This window comes from Bos grunniens, chromosome 17 (genome assembly GCF_055505025.1).
Source record: "Bos grunniens cultivar Pamir isolate PY7600 chromosome 17, Bosgru_T2T1.0, whole genome shotgun sequence".
Lineage (NCBI taxonomy): Eukaryota > Metazoa > Chordata > Mammalia > Artiodactyla > Bovidae > Bos > Bos grunniens.
In genome coordinates this window covers 31,098,966-31,112,908 of record NC_141181.1, presented here as the reverse complement: position 1 = coordinate 31,112,908, position 13,943 = coordinate 31,098,966, and the positions used below count along the sequence as shown (strand labels likewise).

The window sequence follows — 13,943 nt, the reverse complement described above, 5'->3', positions numbered from 1 at the left end:
TTCATTCCAGTCCCAAAGAATTGCTATATTTTTATTTAACAATTTCATCTGGAATCAGGTTGACTGATTATGCTTGTATTCCAGGAGAGCACAATGCACTGAAGTGTGCTTGCCTTAGTGTCTTCTTGGGCCCGTGTCTGAGATTACATACAAGCCAGATCTCATGTCTTTACTTTCCTAAATTATATATCTAGACCATATAGGATTTTTTTTTAATTTCTCAAAGCTTTGGAAACTTAAAGTGCACAAAATATATGGTCATATCTCTATTAGTTACATATGGAATTATACAGTTTTATAGTCTACAACTGGCATTTCCTATAAGTGTTTAACTTTGCATGATATACACAAAATGGAGAAAAATCACTACACTAAAAGAACCAGCATGATTGAAATATCATAGTCAGTAGCCTATGCTGTAAAAATTGTAGTCACTGAAGTATAAATTCAGGAATATCTATGAATAATTACCACAGAAAGAAGCAAAGACTATTCCCCTTGGGTGCAAATCTTCATAGAGACTAACAACATGATGACCTATTTGCTAAAGCAAATGATAATACAAAAGGTATTCTTCTTACAGTTTATATTTCTGATCTGCTAAATATGACAGGTTAATGTTTTTTAATGTATGGAAAATTTTTATGAGCTGCTAAAAACAATGCACTTTAAAGAAAGAGTCTAGGAAATTTAATTACCTAATTAAGAGGCATTTAATTTAAATAAGTTTAGACAAAAGGAGAGAAATTATTTCAAAGGCGCTGCTTGCAAATATTTATGTAAAGACAGTTTCCCAGTCATTAAACTATTTTTAATGAACATGTAAGAGATAAACCTATATCAAGGTCAAGTTCCTTGAAGAAATATAATTCCTTAAAGGCTTTGATTTAAATCTGTACTTTGGACTTTCTCCACAAAAAAAAGGAAGTTCAGACACATGAGACATACGTTCCCAGCCACACTCAAGTGAACCACATTTACTAGAGAAAGTCTACACATAAGATGCACAGCAACTGGGAAGTGAAATGCCATGTCTGTGTTCACTTTTTAATATACCCTAATAGAGCAACACTCACATATACGGCAATCTTCAGCCCCACTTTGTATGATCACGCTCAGAAATGGCATCTTAGCCTTCTGCTCTCCCTCTTACTCTCCCCAAAAATGGTGCACTTGGGATGATGTGCGGTTTGGCCTACAGGCGGTAGTTTGCAAATCTCTGCTCTATGTTCTTAACATTGCTTCTGTTATTGTTGAATTTTAATGAAATATATGTATGTTCCAAATTAGCGAGTGTTTATTATTTACCTTTAATAAAAATGATATTCTATGGGCAAGCTAATTTGTAAAATCCAAGTTACCCAGTTAGCCCTGATACACACAAATTCAGCCATCATAGCTTCCCACATGCATTTTAAATATAAAATTCAATATAAATTCAACATAGTTTGAAATAACAGTTCCGTTCAGGCACAGTTCACAACTATAAGCACTGTGGCTCAAGATATTATTGCATCTGTAAATTAAAAATAAACAATGATAGCACAGTGTTTGTTAAGATGAAGAAAGATTATTTGGCTTACTTTAATAATGTAACTCTATTTACAAATCATTCTCTGAATCTTGCAGAATTTATTTTCTTGAAGGTATCCATCATGTGTTTCTTCCCTATTTTTTAAAAAATACTTTAATGAAATTAAGAAGTATTAATCCATTCATACTTTTTTGTTTTATAATTTTTTTTACTGGCCTAATTATATATACAAATTTAATACATTAAAATTTCCCTGTATTTCTTTTCCTGTTATTATGTCTGCTATTATCTGCTTCATTTCATGATTATTACAAAAATAGCTTTATTATATAAGGAATACTATAAGATAGTCCACTTTGAGGATAACTCACCATATATGCAGCATTGTTCCATGAGTTTTTTAAGCAAGCATATGCATTTTGAACATTTATTTACTGAGTAAAATATTTAAATGTTTTCAGAGGTAAAAATGCATTAAGATAAAATTAATCTGAGAAATCAACAAAGTGCTAATAATATATAAGAGAAAGTTCAGAGAACACGAAGGTTGAAATCTTCGCATTCAAAGATTATTCAGGCCTAAACAGATAAAATCAGTAATGAGAACTTTCACAAGATTAATAAGATGCAAATAATATGCAAGCTGCAATCACGGTAAAAGAACACAGTTTAGGAAATGTGTATTGTAGCTATCACAACAGGTGAGTTTGAATATTGGCCTCATTACCAATTACCGACCTGATATGAAAGTGACTTTCCTCAAAAGAAGTTGGCTTTCATATAAATCTAGTCTTTTCAAACATATTATAAAGTCAGAAGGGACACTTCTGTTAAAATCTGATACTTGTATTATCTATTGCATCAGTCTCTCAAGAGATGAATCACAACTCATTATCATATATCTAAGAAAAATAGGATGACTAATTCATCTGAAAGGAAACACAATAATGAAAACATATTCCTTTATTATCATCACATTCTTTAGCATTCAAACTATTATATCACTTTAGAGATGTTAATAACATATAGTTTAATTAATTCACCAAACCTATATTGAGACTTGACTAGGTCTGAGCAAGAAATACCAACACAAGGTTTTCCAAGTCCATTCTTCAACAAAAAGTAAAAAGAGGGCAGGGGAGGAAATGATAGAGTGAGGAGAAAAGAAAAGAGAACAGAAATGTAGATTACCTCACAGGATCTCAACTGAAAAGTGTGTGGTACATAAAAGTTAACTAAATTCCATCATTTTGCTGTCAGAGCAAAATGTCTCCTTGTTTTAGAAAACTTTGACTTTACAAGTATAGTGTCCTTACCAATAAATATCTATATTGTTTCTGATCTTCTTAACTGCTTGTTCTTTAACAAGATTTATGAACCTCTTCCTCTATTACACAACAGCTGTCTTACATGTGCCATTCACTGATTAAACACAAATCTAAAGAACTATCATACCAAGAGGTTTGGGTATTGCCAGTCTGGGCTAAAATGCTAAGATAATTCCAGAGATCTTTCATCATTGAAAAAAATTACTAAATGCATAACATATATTTCCACCAAATATTTTAAAATTATGGGTTTTGAATGATTTTGAAAAAAATCTCTACAATTATGAATGCCTGGTGCAGTGAAAGAAGTGAGCTAATCAGAAAACTTGGACTGTAATTCCAGTAAGACATCTAACTTCATTAAACCACAGTTTGTTAAAATAAGCAAATGATACCTGCACTCAGAGACTGTTTGAGAAAATGAATCTACATACAAAGAGAGGTTGAGCAATAAAAAATGGTTTTTTAAAGATAAATTCTCAACATAAATAGATTCATTAGATTAGTGTATCTCTAAACGTAATTTAGGAAACGTATTTTCCATCTATGGCTGCTTAAATTGTGCTTAAACATTCAACAGTGGCCAATTTTATTCCCCCCCAAATTATACAAAAATTTCTACAATGATTTTGATGAGTCTCTTTAGAAAGATTTCCTTGTTCTAAATATGACATTATGTGACTATAAATCTGAACCATTACAAAGTAAATATGATTCATGAGTTGGTTGTTTCAGGAAAAGTTTTGGAAGAGTATTTTGAAGTCAAAGACAAAAAAAAAACAAAACCTCAAAATCTTGCAACTATAATTAAATATCATTTGAAACATATATAATTTGTGGACAATTCAATGATACAGTAATTCTTTGGGTTTGTTTTTAACACTGAACATTGTATATTCTGTACAACGTTCAGAATACAAACATACAAAAAGTTGTTTTATTTTTAACAATCAATTCATGTATATGTTACCTTATAAAATTTGTAATGAAAAGTAATAGCTTCTTCCCTATCCCTCCTTGCACACATCAACACTGATGTATGGAACAGTCTTATGGACTCTGTGGGAGAGGGAGAGGGTGGGAAGATTTGGGAGAATGGCATTGAAACATGTAAAATACCATGTATGAAACGAGATGCCAGTCCAGGTTCAATGCACAATACTGAATGCTTGGGGCTAGTGCACTGGGACGACCCAGAGGGATGGTATGGGGAGGGAGGAGGGAGGAGGGTTCAGGATGGGGAGCACATGTATACCTGTGATGGATTCATTTTGATATTTGGCAAAACTAATACAATTATGTAAAGTTTAAAAATAAAATAAAATTAAAAAAGAAAAAAAAACATAAGGCCCAGTCCCACCAGCCAGAGGCAATAATTTGTATTTCCTGCTTTTGTTGGTTACTTCCACAACTCTAAGTACAATGTTCCTGTCTAATTCTGCTATTTAGGGAATATATACCAGTTGGTGCTACTTGGCAGTATCTTGGTTTTTCTCACCCAAGAAACTAGTTTTCCTTTCAGGCTTAGTGACTATGATTCCCTTTTTCCTGTTTGAGGAAAGGATTATGCTGATTACGGTGGTATCTGGCAGTCATCAGGCCTCTCTCTCAACTGAGAAGCTTGCTGGCAGCTCTATGTACACAACTTAGGGGTATGGACTGACTTCTTTGGGGTGTATGTATCATGGTGGTCCCACAATAATCAGGCTGTATGTAGAGGACTATTTTGGAGTGCCAATGTCCACTTTAGTAACCTCAGCTCTCTTTAGGAAGGTTAGCCATTCTCTTTACAGAAGAGCCCTCTGATTTTCTTGTCCAGGTGTATACAGGGATAGCATCTGGCACAAGGATTCCATAACACGTCTTTAATTATCTGCCTATTTCAGCCCCTCTTCTCACATCTACACTCGGTGCCTGCCTCTGGGATTCCACCTGAGAGTCACCGGGTAATACCTCTAAAAGCTTCATAGGATCATATTATTCTTAAATAATTTTTTTTGTACCATGTTGAATCCACTTCCCAGCTCATATTCACTTTCCAACTTCTACAGACTTGCTGCAGTCTCTCCATTTATGATGCTTCATTGCCATGGGTTTATTTCCATTTGGAGATTGTTTCTGTTCTCTTAGTGCTCTCTCCCTAAACAACATTCTGAACAAATTTATCCACGCACCTATACAACCATCAGAATCATCCTGTTCATCCTGTGTCTGCTTAACCTCTATCTTGCTAGAACAACATGCTTTTTTCTTTTAGTCTCTGTTCATCCTCTAAGTATCACCTTTTTGGGGAATCTTCTCCGATCTCTGTCTTGTGTCCTTTCAACGAGTCCCCACAGCACCTCATTTTCCATCACAGAGTCTATTGCAGTAGGTTTGACTAGTCTCTTTTCCTTGCAGCCAGGAGGTCCTTGATAATAGAGACTGAAATATTTCCAAATCACATATTATTGAGCTTAATACCTTATCTAAAATGTTTTTTAAATTATTGTAAAAAGTGACCCAGGAAAATGTTTTTAGTATTTATTTCCTAGAGAAGATACTCTAGAACGAATTCCAGCCTCAAAAATCATTAGTATGGAACTTGTCAGTCAAGAAAGTCTGGGAGATACTGTTATATATCCTTTGCATAAATATACAATTCACATCTTAGCATATTAAAGGTTCTAAACAAAGTAAAGAAAAAGTTACATTTTATTAACTTGGTATTTCCTAAAGTTTTTAACTATATAATTTTATTATGAAACAAAGGCTGCTGCTGCTGCTACTGCTAAGTCGCTTCAGTCGTGTCTGACTCTGTGCGACCCCAGAGACGGCAGCCCACCAGGCTCCCCCATCCCCGGGATTCTCTAGGCAAGAACACTGGAGTGGGTTGCCATTTCCTTCTCCAATGCAGCAAAGTGAAAAATGAAAGTGAAGTCACTCAGTCATGTCCGACTCTTAGCTACCCCATGGACTGTAGCCCACCAGGCTCCTCCGTCCATGGGATTTTCCAGGCAAGAGTACTGGAGTGGGGTGCCATCACCTTCTCCGAAACAAAGGCTAACATCCCACAGTTATAGTGCATGAGAAAAAATAGAGGACTGTAAGAAATCTAGGATAAAAATGTGATAATTCTGGATAGGCAGGCAGCTTATAATCAAAGAGGACTTTTGAATGAGCCCTGGCCTTTGATTCTTGTGCGAGGGCTAAAGGTAAACGCTGGAGAAATTCTTTATACCTCTCCTTGGGAGAGAAGTTTAGGGCTTCATTAAGAGTCAAATGTGTACTTGTTATGCCACAGTGCCTGGCAGAAAGTTCATTCTTTGTGGGCCAAGGTCAAACCAAAAGTGTTATTGAGCAGAACTTCAGTCTTAACCAAAAGAAAAATAATTCACTCAAACACAGCTTAAATTAGTCTAAACATAAAATGATTTTCTTAAAAAAATAATAATCACTTTTAACCTTTTCTAAGGGTAAATTCTTCCCTGGTGGCTCAGCAGTAAAGAATCTGCCTGCAATGCAGGAGATACAGGAGACCCAGATTCTATCTCTAGGTTGGGAAGATCCTCTGGAGGGAGGAATGGCAACCCACTCCAGCATTCTTGAGTGGAGAATCGCACAGACAGAGGAGCCTGGTGGGCTAGAGTTACATAGGGTAGCCAACAGTCCTTAAAAATCTAGGAATAAAATTACAGAGTTGGGAGGGAGGCTCAGGAGGGAGGGGGCCTGTGTACACCTATAGTTAATTCATGTTGATATATGGCAGAAATCAAACCAATATTGTAAAGCAATCATCAATTAAAAATAAATATAATTATATATAAAAAGAAGAGTTGGATATGACTGAAGTGACTTAGCACACAAGCCCAAGGGTAAATGCATAGATAAGTTATATCACGTCAGCCACGGGAATGGTGTTCTGGCCCCATTCCAATCAGTTGAGGCTGCTGGACGGATATAAACTATGTATTTGAAACATTTTAGGGCATTTGTCTCTATGCTTACACCATTGTGCCTTATTTTCATTGGGTAGTCCAGAAAAGAGACATATTCAGCCAGAGAGGTAAACAGAATATATTATGGGTATTTTTAACAAATTCTATTGATTTATAATTTTGTAAGTAAGAATTTTGAAACACTATCACATGATTAGAGATTTTTTCAAATATTGAACTACAACCTAGATTTAGGCTGAATTTTATTTGAATGTGATGTTTTGTCTCTCATTTTTGGTTTAAAAATTTAGAATATCACTTTATGTGAATGAGAAAATAAGTAAATCTACATCTTTACTGCAATGAACACAAGTCTAGGAGAAAAGAAATTGGTTCCGGCCTAGGTTTACCATCAATTACTTATATGACTCTGCCTGCACTCTCTCATTTCTGAGTCTTCGTTCTGTCCAGATGTAATTTTGGAGTAGGGTGAATAAAACAGTAATAATACATTAAGTTAAATGCTTATGAGGCCAAAAAGACAAATATTGTAAATTCTACTTATATGAAGTATATAGAGTAGTCAGATTCATAGAGACAGGGAGTAGAGTGATGATTGCCAAGGGCTGGTGGGATGGGGCAATGGAGAATTACTCCTTAATATTTATGGATCTTCCGTTTAAGTTAAAAAAAAAAAAAGTTCTGGCAACGGATGCTGGTGATGGTTGCACAGTAATGTGAGTATAGTTAATGCCAATGAACTATATACTTAAAAATGCTTAAAATGCTAAAATCTGTGCTATATATATTTTATCCCAATTAAAAAAAAAAACAAAAAAAACATTTAAATGCTTTCAATTCCTAGGGGAGCCAATGAGATAACATAAATGAACACGATGTTTGGCAAAACTAATACAATATTGTTAAGTTTAAAAATAAAATAAAAGGAAAAAAGAAAAAGCTGCTTTGAGTATAATGCACTAAGAATTGGTGTATGTCATATTGGAGAATAAATGCTCTGCTGCTGCTGCTGCTGCTGCTGCTAGGTCGCTTCAATCGTGTCCAACTCTGTGCGACCTCATAGACGGCAGCCCACCAGGCTCCCCTGTCCCTGGGATTCTCCAGGCAAGAACACTGGAATGGGTTGCCATTTCCTTTCCAATGCATGAAAATGAAAAGTGAAAGTGAAGTCGCTCAGTTGTGTCCAACTCTTAGCAACCCATGGACTGCAGCCTACCAGGCTCCTCCATCCATGGGATTTTCCAGGCAAGAGTACTGAAGTGGGGTGCCATTGCCTTCTCTAATAAATGCTCTAATCAGTGTTAATTCAACAAATGTTTACTAAATGAACTGTACCTAAATGCAAGGAGAATAATGCTGGAACATTGAAGAATCTTTTCCCACTAATATAATATATCACATCTATATTTCTAGCACAATATAACAAACCACTTTCTGACAGCACAATGACCAAGACCACCCCAGAAATGCACTATATAACCCTAAGCTGTGTTTGTTAAGAAGAGAAACAGAACAAAAAAATTTATGAGCTTCACTTTAGCTTCTATCAGTATATTTCAAGCAACAGAACACTTGTTCATTTTGCAGGTGGTGATTTAAAGCCTGTACTATAGATTAAAAAAAAAATCATTCCTAACAATTTTAAGCCCCTAAGACCCATTAATTAACTCTGTATTATGAAACATTTTTAAACCAATCATTACCTCTTCTATGCAAGCTGAAACGAATGCTAGCAAGCACTTTCACTTTAATAAATTAAGAGTTGTTTCAAAAGTTAAGATAACTGTATGCTCAAACTGTATTATGTACATTGTCAGGTGATTTGAGTTATAAGAAATTCTTTACTGTGCATTTTTAAAAATCACCTTTCTGTGGGGAACCCATCAATTTCTTCCTGTCATCCTCCTCTCCTTCCCTCCAAGCCACCCACTAATCTAAGCATTCTTGAACCCAAACCTTCTAAGAAGTGTTTCTTCATGCATCTGTACTACATTGGGTAACTAAATGAAACACAGCTGGGAAATATGGAGTGGACATTGAAATGACTCCTTAGGCAGCTGTACAGAATAGACAGAAGAAAGCGGCAGGAAAAGCTACCATGAAGATGCCTATGGTCATACACACCATTTCTTGTGGGATGACTAGAAGCAATAGAAAATAAAGCCCTGGGGAAGAATATGGAGTTTTAAGATTCCAGTGCTAGACAGGAATAGAAATAAAACTTACTAAAAATACAGATTTGCAGATAAAATTCATACCAGAAAACACTCAATCCAAGACCATGATTAGTATTAACAAAGCCGAGGGTATGAATGATTAAAACAAAACAAAAACTGGCAATATTTTAGAGAAGTCAGTAATCAACAGGAAACTTAGGGCCCTAAATTATCTGTATTTTACTTTGCTTCTTAATCCTAAACTCGATAAGGAAATTAATACTGCATGCAGGTCATGGAATTTGGAGCAGGAAACCTTAAGTTAAAGTTCAGCTTAGCCATTTTCTATCTGGATAAATGAGTCTGTTCACTGATCTAAAAATAAATGGAGATAATACAGACTGCAAAAAGCTATATCTGTAAGGATTCAGTTATATTAATTGATTTTTTTTTAAAATAGCATTTCTTGAAACCAGACTAACTTGGGTACTTCCTCTATTGTTTATTAGCTGCCTGACATATGAAAAATATTTAATGTCTCCAAACCTCAATGTATTCTAAGAAATGGGTAAGAAAACATACAAATCATAGGATTGTAATTATTACATGAAAGTGAAAGTGTAGTCACTCAGTCATGTCCGACCCTTTGCGACCCCATGGACTGTAGCCAATCAAGCTCCTCTGACCATGGAATTCTCCAGGCAAGAACAATGGAGTGGGTTGTCATTCCCTTCTCCAGGGGATCTTCCCAACCCAGGGATCGAACCTGGGTCTCCTGTGTTGCAGGCAGATTTGTTACTGTCTTAGCCACCAGGGAAGCCCAATTATTACATAGGATAATATATGTAGTATGTTAACACAATGACACCTTATTATACACTACACAACTTAATTATCACTAGTAAAAGAAAGTACTTAGAGAATAGTTCATGTTCTAAAAATCTTTGTTGAACCTAAATATGATAGAGGATAATTTTTATCTTAAGCACAATTATGCATGCTTTTATCTTTGCCACATATATTTGGAATTTTTAATGATAACTAGGATGAACAGCAATATCAGCCAATGCTATACACACATATATATGTACATATATGATCTGAACTAATGCAGTATTTTGAAAAGCTCATTATAGCTAAATATCATACCTAAGGAAGAAAGTAAAGGTATTATGCTACTGATTTAAGAGACAATTAGCTAAGATATGCTAAGAGGAAAAGTGTTCTAGAGTTGCCAGTAAACATTGGAAGGCAAGACTACGAAAATCCAGAAAATGAAAATAACAATAATCCAAGAAACACAGCCCTAACTATCACCAAATGGCCTGTTCTGCCTCTTAGCTGTACCACTTCCAGCAACCTCTTTCTGCAGGCTGACATGTCACTTAGCAAACTACTCTCCAATTACTTCCTAACACCAAGTCATCTCTGCACTCAAAACACTTCCAAGATGTGTCCATTACCCAAGCATTTAAGTAAAATGCAGTCTAGGTTAAAATCTCTCTAAGATGAGAGGTCAGTTCACTTAAGTACTCATTCTACCCTACACATAGAGCACAAAGCTCTAAGGACATGGAACCATGCACTGTGCCCAAGCACTTCCTGAGTGTTCTCATTTTCCTGCTCTTCTGCATTTAGTTCTACCTGAAAGTCTTCTTTTCTGTCTTTACTTGTTTGAATACCCAGTTACATACCTTTATATATAACTTGTTTCAGCCAACAAAATATTTCCATCTGTTCTCTCATTCCCAAATACTGAGTGTCAATTGAGTCCCAGTTATGCAACAGGCATAATAAGAGATTCTGTAGGTGAAGAGTTAAAAAAAATTTTCGGAATTTAATTAAAACGTCAGCTGTAAAGATAAAATGTTTTAGTTATAGAGTGATATAAAAGCCACTGTAGTTTCACATCGTTGAACTTTGCTGTTTGCTATTGGAATACGTTCTTAAATAAGTGTGATTATGTTATACATCATTTTAATGTGCATTTCTTGCTTTATGTTTTTTTTTGCTAATGACATTACTTGCTGTTTATTTTAAATTCAGTTTAGATTAGGGAAATGATGTTAGATAAAAAGCAAATTCGAGTGATTTTCATATTTAAGTTCAAAATGGGTCATAAACAGCAGAGACAACTCACAACATCACCAAAACATTTGGCCCAGGAACTGCTAATGAACATAGAGTGCAGGAGTTGTTCAACAAGTTTTGCAAAGGAGACTGGAGCCTTGAAGATGAGTGTGGTGGCTGGCCATTATAAGTTGACAGTGGCCAATTGATAGGATCATCAAAGCTGATCCTCTTACAAGAGAAGTTGCTGAAGAACTCAAGGTCAACAATTCTATGGTCATTCAGCATTTGAGGCAAACTGGAAAATTGAAAAAGCTTGACAAATGGTTGTCTCATGAGCTGACCGCAAATCAAAAAACAATCATCATTTTGAAGTGTCGTCTTCTTTTATTCTACAAACAAAACAAGCCATTTCGCAATCTGAATGTGTCATGAGACAAAAAGGAGATTTTATATGACAACCAGCAATAACCACCTCAGTGGGTGGACCAAAAAGAAGCTCCAAAGCACTTCCCAAGGCCAAACTTGCACCAAAAAAAATGGTTATGGTCACTGTTTGGTGGTCTGCTGCCCATTGATCCACTACAGCTTTCTGAATCCAGGAGAAACCATTACATCTGAGAAGTATACTGAGAAAATTGATGAGATGGACCAAAAACCGCAAAGCCTGCAGCCAACATTGGTCAACAGAATAAGCCTAATTTTCCATGACAATGTTGGACCTCACATCACACAACCAATGCTTCAAAAGTTTAACAAATTGTACTATGAAGCTTTGCCTCATGAGTCGTATTCACCTGACATCTCGCCAAACAACTACCACTTCTTCAAGCATCTCAACAATTTTTTGCAGGGAAAACACTTACACAATTGCTGGAGGCAGAATATGCCTTCCAAGAGTTCACTGAAATCCAAAGCATGGATTTTTATGCTTCAGGAATAAACAAATTTTTTTTCTCATTGACAAAAATGTGTTGATTATATTGGTTACTATTTGACTAATAGAGATGTTTTTGAGCCTAGTTATAATTGTTAGGTAGATAGAATAGGAAAAAGGAGTCTAGAATGGCGGTGGCTAAAAGACAAGGAAGGGAAAAGCCTGCGAAAATAGAACAAAGCAAGGTCAAAGGAAGTTCCGAGGACCAGAGTAAGGACCTCAGGTAGAACAAACAGCACTCCTGGCTAGCCCAACTTACATAGGGCAGGCCCAGGGGGAGGAGAAAACATATACCAAGAGGAGCCAAAGGGCCGGGGGTCTCGTCCCACACTCGTGCTCTCACTCTCTCTCTTCTCTTTGTGTCTTTTGGGTTGGTATGCCCTCATGGCTCAAGGATGTATTTTCCTTTATTTTCTAAATAAAACTGAGCTGTAACACAGAGCTGTAACACTGTGTGAAAACTGTGACACGCCGAGGCCTTTAACTTCTGTCGCTTCAAATTTTTGTTGTGATGAGACAGACTGAGGAAATTACACCCCCCTAACATAATGATACAAAATTCAGGATGCAAAAGGCAATTACATTTCAACACTTAATATTGTGAATTCTAGAAAGCAATATATGTATTTTGCAGTTTGGGGGAGCACATGAGCTTGCATTAAGTGTACTGAAAACCCCTTTGTGAAAGTGTCTAAAAATAAAAGAGTGTACAATCCTTAAAAAAAAAAAAAAAAGAAAAAGAACTTTCTAAAGGACTTATGATACAATCAGCAACTTGTCTCAAGCAATAATTGGTCTGCTTTGAAAAAAAATTTAAACAAAGTTTCAGTTCAGGTATGTCGCTCAGTCATGTCTGACATTTTGCAACCCCATGGACAGCAGCACACCAGGCTTCCCTGTCCATCACCAACTCCGTGAGCTTGCTCAAACTCATGTCCATCGAGTCATTGATGACATCCAACCATCTCATTCTCTGTTGTCCCTTTCTCCTTCTGCCTTCAATCTTACCCAGCAACAAGTCTTTTCAGTTCTTCGCATCAGGTGGCCAAAATATTGAAGTTTCAGCTTTCACATCAGTCCTTCCAATGAATATTCAGGACTGATTTCCTTTAGGATTGACCACTTTGATCTCACTGCAGTCCAAGAGACTCTCAAGAGTCTTCTCCAACACCACAGTTCAAAAGCATCAATTCTTCCGTGCTCAGATTTCTTTATAGTCCAATTGTCACATCCATTCATGACTACTGGATAAACCATAGCTTTGATTAGATGGACTTTTGTTGGCAAAGTAATGTCTCTGCTTTTTAATAAGCTGTGTAGGTTGGTCATAGCTTTTCTTCCAAGGAGGAAGCGTCTTTTAATTTCATGGCTGCAGTCACCATCTGCAGTGATTTTGAAACCCCAAAAAAATAAAGCCTTTCACTGTTCCCATTCTTTCCCCATATATTTGCCATGAAGTGATGGGTCTGGATGCCATGATCTTCGTTTTCTGAATGTTTAGCTTTAAGCCAACTGTTTCACTCTCTTCTTTCACTTTCATCAAAGGGCTCTTTAGTTCTTCTTCACTTTCTGCCATAAGGGTGTTGTCACCTACATATCTGAGGTCATTGATATTTCTCCCAGCAATCTTGGTTCGAGTTTGTGCTTCATCCAGCCCAGTATTTCTTATTATGTTCTCTGCATATAACTTAAATAAGCAGGGTGACAATACACAGCCTTGATATACTCCTTTCCCGATTTGTAACCAGTCTGTTGTTCCATGTCCAGTTCTAACTGTTGCTTCCTGACCTGCGTACAGATTTCTCAGGAGGCAAGTGAGGTGCTCTGGTATTCCCATCTCTTTAACAATTTTCTACCATTTGTTGTGATCCATTAAGTCAAAGGCTTTGGCACAGTCAATGAAGCAGAAGTAGATGTTTTTCTGGAACTCTCTTGCTTTTCCTATGATCCAATGGATGTTGGCAATTTGATCTCTGTTGA

The 13,943-nt window shown here is 36.2% G+C and overlaps 1 protein-coding gene across 44 annotated transcripts in view; it reads right to left on the bottom strand.

The window, feature by feature from the left end:
• LOC147355172 (uncharacterized) overlaps window positions 1-13,943 on the bottom strand; it is an 814,003-nt gene that overhangs the window by 731,989 nt on the left and 68,071 nt on the right. For 20 of the 44 annotated variants that reach the window (XR_015144325.1, XR_015144311.1, XR_015144332.1 and 17 more), the window contains exon 3: window positions 10,651-10,759. The exons of 23 other annotated variants lie outside the window; for them this stretch is intronic. The gene's annotated coding sequence lies outside the window, so the exon portion shown is untranslated. Of the gene's footprint in view, window positions 1-5,144; window positions 5,287-10,650; window positions 10,760-13,943 lie in introns of all 44 variants that reach the window. One more of the 44 variants, XR_015144324.1, reaches the window with a different exon arrangement.